The following is a 9,123-nucleotide window of genomic DNA, read 5'->3' on the forward strand; positions in this document are numbered from 1 at the left end:
ACTAGCTTTTAACTTTTTTAAAGGTACAGTACACCCACATAATCATAGCACCCCCCCCTTAAGAAAAAAATGACAATCATAATGAAAGGGTGGCTTCATTTGTTTCTCCTATTTTTTAAACTAAATCTAACATACAGATAACTTTACTATAAGTTCACCTTAACTTCTCCCCATATACCTGTATATATAATAGTAAATAAATACAAATCTCACGTAAACATTATCAGTTAAATCCATGATAACACGTCTGTAACTACATTCTTATGACCCACAACATGTTCGCTTTTTAAGTTACTACTCTGTAACATAAGACTAGCAAATTAGTCTGAACTTCTTGTCTTTAAAATGTTCTAAGAACGTAAGCGAATCGTGATCCGTGTACACAATCACCTCCAACACATTGTTCATGACATGCACTTTAAAATGTTGTAAGGCCAGTACCAAACTCAATAGTTCCTTTTCGATTGTGGAATATTTCCTTTGGTGGATATTGATCTTCTTTGGAAAGTAACCAACTGCCAGTTCCATCCCATCCTCATCTTCCTGTAGGAGTACAGCTCCAACTCCAATGTCACTTATATCGATGGTGACTTTAAAATGTTTTGAAAAGTTTGGTGTAACTAAAACTGGTTTGGTGGTTAATACAGTTTTCAAATGGTCAAATGCCTCCTGGCATGGCTCTGTCCATGAAAATTTTGTGTTCTTCTTAAGTAAATTGGTTAACAGTGCCACTACACTGCCGAAGTTTGGAACAAACTTCCAATAGAATCTGCTGAGTCCTCAGAATAAGCACCGCTTTCTTCGAGGTTGGTTGTGGAAATTCCTCAATGGTCTTCGTCTTTGCATTCCATGGAGTCGCTTTTCAAGACTGATCTTATGTCCCAAGAATGTCACTCTGCTTTCACGAATTTCATTTTATTTAAATTTATTATCAGGTTTGTTGATCGTAGTTGTTCAAAGAGTTCTGCCAACTGTACCATGTGATCTTTTCAGGACTTACTAAAGATCACTACATCATCCAAATAGACTGCATAGTTTGTTAACCCAGCCATAACTCTGTTCATGGGTCTTTGGAATGTGGCAGAAGCATTTTTCATTCCAAAGTGCATCACTTTAAACTGACATTGCCCATTTGAGGTTACAAATGTAGAAATGTCTTTTGCCGTCTCTGATAAATGTACCAGCCAGTAACCACACAGTAAGTCTAACCTGGTGATGTAACTGACTTGTCTGATTTTCTCGGTACAGTTCTCCAATCTAGGAATTGGATAGGAGTCCGGTTTTCTTACAGCTTTGACCTCCCAATAATTCACATAGAATCATTGAGTTCTGTTAGGTTTGGGAACTAAGACGATTGGCGAACTTCACTCACTCTGGTTTGGTTTGATGATTTCCTCATCGAGCATGGCCTCCACCTCCATCTGGACCTGTCTGGCTTTGAAAGGATTAAATCAATAGGGGTGTTGTTTTATCGGAGCAGTATTCCCTACATCTAATTCATGTACAATAGCATTAGTCCTCCCCATCTGGTTCTTACATAAGTCGTTATACTGCAGTAACAAATCTTTCAATAGTGTTCTATGCTCCTGAGACATACAGCTCACTAATCTATCCCATTCCATAAGGACTTCTTCATTTTACAATCTATTTTGTGGCACATCAAAATCCACCTCATCTGGATTTGATTCCTCACTCTGTGGGTCAGTAACTAACACCTGTTTCTCCAGCTCTTTCTCTCTGATACAATACAGTTTCAACATGTTCACATGACATATCAGATACTTTTTTTTTCTATGTGGCATCCTTACCAAATAGTTCACCTGACCCAACTTCTTCTCAATTTGATAGTGACTACAAAACTTGGCTTTGAATGGATCTCCTATCGCTGGTAACAGTATTATCTCATCATCCCCTTGGGAAAACTTCCAAATCTTAGAGTTTTTATCTGCCACCTGCTTCATTCTCCACTGTGCCCAATTTAGGTGCTGTTTAACTAACTCACCCCCTCTGTTTAATCTCTCCCTCACCTCCAATACCTAATCTAAGTGTGAGATCTCCGAGTCTGGTCCTGTCAATTTTTCTTTCATTAATTTCAAAGGGCCTCTCACTTCAGGACCGAATATTAACTCAAAGTGAGTGAACTGAGCAGATTCATTTGGGGCATTGCTAATGGGATACGAATGGGATACCTTTATCGCAATCATTTGGATAATCCTGTGATTAGTAAGCTCTCAACATGATTTTCAAGGTCCGATGCCACCTTTCTGAAGCTCCCTGGGGATTCAGGATGACATGCACTGGATTTAAAGTGCTGTATACCTAAGTTAACTATAATCTCTTTAAACAGCCTAGCAGTAAAATTTGACCCTTTGTCCAACTGAATCTCTCTCGGTAGCCCATACCCTGTGACAAAAGCTATGAAATCCCCTACTATATTTTTTTGCCTAGATTCTCCATAATGGAATTGCCTCCAGAAATCTGGTAGACACATCCATTATGGTTAACAAGTACTGGTTCCCATGTTTAGCTCTCAGGAGGGGACCTACACAATCAATTATAACCCACATGAAAGGTTCTTCAAATGCGGGAATTGGCAACAAAAGTGTTGGTTTTATTACCGCCTGTGGCTTACCTACCATTTGGCATGTATAACATGTACAGCAAAGATTAACCACATCCTAGTGCATTCCAGGCCAATAAAAATGTTTTTGGTCCTTAGCCTGAGTCTTTCCTATACCTAGGTGACCTCCTACAGGTAATTCACGTGCTACCCATAACACTTCCTGTCTGTCTGCTCCTGGCAACACAATCTGGTGCACTGCAGCCCATTTCTCCTCTGCACAAACTTGCCATGGTCTCCATTTCCATCTGAGGATTCTATCTTTCAGATAATAACCATCCAGAATATTCTCTGCCTCCTTTTAGGAATACGCTTCCTAAATATATATCTTTTATTGTCTTGTCTGGCTGTTACAAATCTTCTCTCTCTTTTTCCTCTCTCTTTCTCTTTCCCTTTGTTTTTCTGCTGACTCTATTTTCCTCAGTTGTAACTGAAGTTTTTCTGCACTTGTCTGTTTCTTTGACACATCTAAGTGTTTGAGCAACTCGCTTATGATTTCAGCTTTACTTTTGTCCTTGGTTAAACCCAAATCTAACTTACTTGCTAATTCTAAAAGCATGACCTTTTCCTTCTAAACTTTCTTGGAAAATTGGAGAATCATCTTCAAATCCCAGAACTTCTTTAGCAATTTTAAGGGCTATTCTCTCACCTTTAATTTAATCAATCACGAGTCACCGAAAGTAAACAAATTGCCTCACCTACATTTTACTTAAAGATTGAGGACACTAACCTGCAGGTGTTTAAATCTGCTGGGATTTTTCATATCCCCAAATCTATTCAAATCTGTCTAAACCAGTTCAAATCCCGACGCCAAGCCCCCAAACTGTTACGACACAGCAGTAAACCCTTCTGCTTAATTTAAACCAGCAACACAGAAAAGATTGATCCCGTGTAATAATCTGTGAAAATTCAAGAGGCCAAGAACTATTTAGAGTAAAAATTAAAAACTTTATTTCTTAAAGTATAACAGAGAATAATTAATTAGCAACTATTTACAACTCCTTCCTCTAACCTATCTTTTACCTTCCCTTCTATAATACAAGTCCGATAACCGTGCCCCCCCCACCCCATCAACTTTTCAAAAGCAGTGACATATCAAATCGTCTCTTCATCTCTTTTTTATCATATATTTTTATTAAGAAAAAATATATTTTTAAATATTACAACAAATAAAAAACAATGCAATTCAAAGCAGTACAAGAATAGTACAAAACTAACCCCAAATAATAGTAAAAATTCCCCAACCCAACCCACCCTCCTATACGAATGTATAAACATATATAGAGAAGTATAAAATTAAAAAAAAAACCTAAACCAGCTATTTAACTAAATAAATAAATACCTAACAACAAACAAATAAATAGTAATAACTCAGTCCAGCCAAACAAAACACTCATACATTCACAGTTTCTCCTCCCTGGATATTGGACTCATGAAGCACAATCGTTACGGCTATATAAAAGCCCTTGTTAGTGTGGCAGATAAATCTGTGTCCAGGTATTTCAAAAAGGGTTGCCATGTCTTGTAAAAATTCTCAGTTTTGTGGTGTACTATATTTGTGAGAAAATCCAGGGGAATATACTCCATAACAATCTTCCGCCAACCCGACAGGCCAGGGGGGTTTTCTGATATCCAACCTATTCTTTCTTGCACAGAACGTAAGAATATTGAAAAGTTTTTTTCTTATGTGCATCTACAGGAAATACAGTGGGTAGGCCCAAAAGGAGAGAGATAGGGTCCTTCTCCATCCCTACACCTAAAATCCTCTCCATTGCACCCACCACAGCGCTCCAATGTGTTTGAAGCCTGTCACAAGACCAAAGACAATGGGTAAGAGTGCCCATGCAAACATTGCACTTGGGATATGCTGAAGATATCCCTGGTTTAAATTTTGACAAACGGTCTGGGGCTAAGTGGACCCTGTGGAGAATCTTCAACTGTAAAACATGGGTCCTATTGCAAATTGATATCTTCCTTGCATTCTCCCAAATATCCTCCCATGCCTCTAAAGAAACTTCAACACCCAGCTCTCTTTCCCACATCTTGCAGAGTCGATCAGACTTATCTGAGGTGGCACCCTCCAATTGGTGATATAAAGTACTGACAGAGCCTGTACTCTTAGCCCTTAGAACCCCTCTTTCTATGTCAGATTTGTAGGGATCAGTCAAAAGTGTGGTCTTTTTTTGAATAAAATCCCTCACTTGAAAAAAACGAAACATGTCTCTACTAGGTAACTCACCCTTCTGCACTAACTGATCGAAGGACATCATTACATCTCCCTGAAATAAATCACCCATGCAAGATATACCCCTAGCTGCCTAATGTTTACATCCTGAATCTATCATACCTGGTTGAAAACTTGGCATCCCCACTAAAGGTGTAAACAAAGATGTTTTGCCAATATTACCTTCCCTCTGCCAAATTGCCCTCCATGCTTTAACAGTATTAATGACTATTGGGTTATGGCAATATTCCCTAACTGTCCTCACCTTGTCCAAAAACAGCAAACTGGTAAGGGGGCACCTTGCGTGGGAGGCTTCGATATCTAGCCATATTGAAAGAGGGTCCCCACAAATCACGTAGGTCAAAAGCGAGCTGAATTGGTAATTTTTAATGTCCGGAAGGTCTGCTCCCCCAATCTGTGAGGCAACTGCAGTTTGGCTAATTTAATGAGGGGCCGTTTACGGTGCCAGACAAAGGAGCTGAACTAACTATTCAGTCTCCTGAGTGTTTGTTTATTGAAAATCAGGGGAGCATCCGTATAGGGTATAGTAAACGAGGGAAAATATTCATTTTAATAAGTGCTATCTGACCAAACCATGAGACTGGAAATGCCACCCATCTTTGGAGATCTTGTTTAATTTTTCCAAATAATTGAGTAAAATTAGCTTTGAATAGCCAATCCAGAACTGTAGTAATGAATATGCCCAAATACACAAAACCCCCCTGTGACCACCTAAATGGGAATCTATAGTCACTCTCAAGAGCCAACTCTTTCATAAGACCATCCATAGCATAGCCTCTGATTTCGCAAAATTAATCTTATACCCTGAAAAAGCGCCAAACGCGTTTCTGCATTGTATCAGGCAAGGCACTGAGACTGCTGGATTTGTCAAGAAAATTAGAACATTGTCTGCATACAACAAAATCTTATGTAATTTTAACCCCACTTCTGGAGCTAATATATTGAGATCCCCACAAATGACCTCTGCCAACGGTTCAATCACCAACGTAAAAAGTAATGGTGAAAGGGGACAGCCCTGCCGGCTGCCTCTAGAAATATTAAAATTGCTTAATCGTACCCCGTTGGTAATGACCGCCATGCGAGGTTCGCTGTAGAGAACCTTTACCCATCTTATGAAAACTTCATCCAGACGAAACCGGTCCAAAGTATAGAAAAGGTACAGCCACTCAACTCGGTCAAATGCCTTCTCTGCATCTAAAGAAATCACCAATCCCTGTATTGACTGCTGTTGGCATGCTTGAATTACGTTAAGCAGCCTCCTAACATTATTGGAGAATCTGCGACCCTTTATGAAGCCCGTCTGATCCTCTTTAATAATAGAGGATAACACAGTCTCCAGCCTTAGCGCAAGAGCCTTAGAAAGGATCTTAAAGTCCACATTCAAGAGCGAGATGGGCCTGTATGAAGCACAGTCTTCCGGATCCTTCCCTTTTTTAAGGATAAGTGAAATATTGGCCTCTCTCAGAGATGGTGGGAGACAATCATGACGGTATGAATCATTAAACATATTCAGCATCGGGCCTGACAATATACTTATCAATTCCTTATAGAATTCACTGGGAAGTCCATCAGGACCGGGCGCCTTTCCACTCTGAAGCTGCCTCACAGCTTCCTGCACTTCTTGCTCTGATAATGGGGCATTGAGAAAGGATTGTTGTTTGGGAGTCACACCCGGGAGCTTCAGATCTCTAAAAAAGGATTCCATTTTGCCTGCCCCTCCTCACAATTCTCAGACTGATATAACTTAGAGTAGAGTCTCTGGAACTCCACATTAATCTTTTTAGAATCACATGTTAGGTTTTCAGACCCTTCCTTAATCGCTGTAATGGTTTGTGGGGCACTTCTCTTTCTGGCAAGGTATGCTAAGTATTTGCCTGGCTTGGCACCATGCTCGTATAACCTTTGCTTTGCAAAAGCCAGCTCCTTATTTGCTGTCTGCGTGAGCACGGAATTTAGTGCAGACTGCAGCACCGTAATCCTCTGTAGTTTGACCAATGAAGGTCTGTCAAAATAGGCCTTCTCAGCTGCCTTCAACTTTGCTTCAAGGAGACGTTGCTGCTCACCCTTCTGCCGCTTCCTACTGGAGGAATATGAAATAACTAACCCCCTGGCATAAGCTTTGGCAGTTTCCCAGAGAACTGATGAGTTATCAACCGAGCCTATGTTGATGTCGAGGAATGCCCGAAATTCCCTAGAGAAATACTCCACAAACTTACTGTCCATGAGAATAAAGGGGTCCATTCACCAGTACCTTGAATCTACTGTAACATCCTTAATCTGAGCCATGAGGTACACTGGAGCATGATCAGAGATGGCAATATTACCAATCATACAGGATTCCACCAGATCCAGATGTCAGAAAAATAGCAATCCTCGTGTGACATCTATGCGGATTGGAGAAAAACATGAAATCCCTATCTGTAGGGTGGAGACACTTCCAGACGTCCACCAACTCTAATTCCCCATAAAAACTCAACAACTGTTTAGTTTGTGCAGAGGGTATCGAGGGACCTTTAGGCAACCTATCTACTGTGGGGTCCATGAGGCAGTTAAAATCTCCCCCTATAATGATGTGCCAAGACTGGAGACTTAGTTTAGAAAAAGCATCAACCAAGAATTTAAGAGGATGAGCTGGGGGACAATAAATATTTAAAATGCCATATTCTTCCCCATTTATCAAGGCTTTAAGAATTACAAACCTCCCGTATGTGTCTTTAATACATTCCACAATTGAAATGAGAGATTTTTCCTAACTATATAGCCACTCCCCTACTTCTGGTATTAAATGATGAAAAATAAACTCGGTCAAAGCCATTCTGTTGTAATTTCAGATGCTCCTTGTCATCCAAATATGTCTCCTGTAACAAAGCAATATTCACCTTCTCCTTTCTAAGACACAAGAGTACCTTCTTCCTCTTAATTGGTGAGTGACTTCCCTTAATATTCCAGGTACACCATTTAATCAAATCATTAGCCATAATCTTCTGCAATTACATTTAAATTCCAGGAAGGAGGAACCCAAACCACAAATTGCTGAGCCTTAGTGTCGCATGGTCCACCAAATATAAAAACTACATAAACTAAGACCACTACATTTAACAAACATACAAGATTATTAAAAATAAAAAACAACAAAAACCAGAAAACAAACCAACATATAAAGCACCAATATCACTGAGTAGGGGAACTCACCCCCTGCCCGGAGGGGGCAACTACCCATCCTGAACTGCCCATAAATAGGCATCTAACCATCTCAACCACCTTCACTTCTCCCAGCTAGAGCCGCATCGCAAGCACAAGCTAAAAAGAATAAACACCCCATATCAACATGAATATAAAAAAATTATTTTATAAAAAAAGGGGGAATGAATACCCCACCCATCCTTTGGTATGTCCTAACTTAGAAATTTAAAATGTACATCTTAACCACGCCAGACATAGTTTGAACCAAATTATTACCAATAGAGGGAAAAAAAGTGGGAAAAACAAAGCTCCAAACAGATTTCCTCCATTTCTTTTACAGAATAATAAATGCATACCCAAGCAACAATATTCATACATACTACAATTATTTAACTTAGGTTAGTTTGTCCACAAAGTCTCTTGCCTTCTCCAATGTGTCAAAGAGATGCATGGATCCATCTAAGATGATCCGAAGCACTGCCGGATATCTCAAGGAGTACTGAATCCCAAGCTCCTTCAGTCTTCTCTCGACACCATCATACGATTTTTGTTTCTGGATCACCGCCGCTGAAAAATCCTGAAAAAACATGATCTTAGACCCCTCATAAATTAGGGCCTTTGGATCCTTCCCCCGGAGTCTGGAAGCCTCCATGACTCTCTCCTTATTCCAGTAATGATGGAACCGCACCAGGAAAGGACGAGGGCGTTAACCCAGATCAAACCTCTGCGCTACGACCCGGTGAGCCCTCTCTATCTTCAATCCTTTCATGCCAGTCTCCAAGTCAAGGAATTTTGGAAGCCAATCTTCAACAAATTCCGCAGGCCTCTCACCTTCCTTACCCTCAGGCAGACCGATGATCCAAATGTTTTTCTCCTGCCTCTGTTTTCAAGATCATCCACTTAGTCACGCAAATTACAAACCTGTGTCTTCAGAGCTTGGATCTCTTCCTTGAATGAACTGGCATCAGCTTCCACCACTGTGACCCTGTGCTCCACCTCATCTGTCTTCTTCTCCAGGTCTCCCAGCTGCTGCTCATGCTTCTGCAGCACGAGAGAGACTGGAGCCAGCTTCTCT

Source organism: Hemiscyllium ocellatum, chromosome 4, assembly GCF_020745735.1.
Source record: "Hemiscyllium ocellatum isolate sHemOce1 chromosome 4, sHemOce1.pat.X.cur, whole genome shotgun sequence".
NCBI lineage: Eukaryota > Metazoa > Chordata > Chondrichthyes > Orectolobiformes > Hemiscylliidae > Hemiscyllium > Hemiscyllium ocellatum.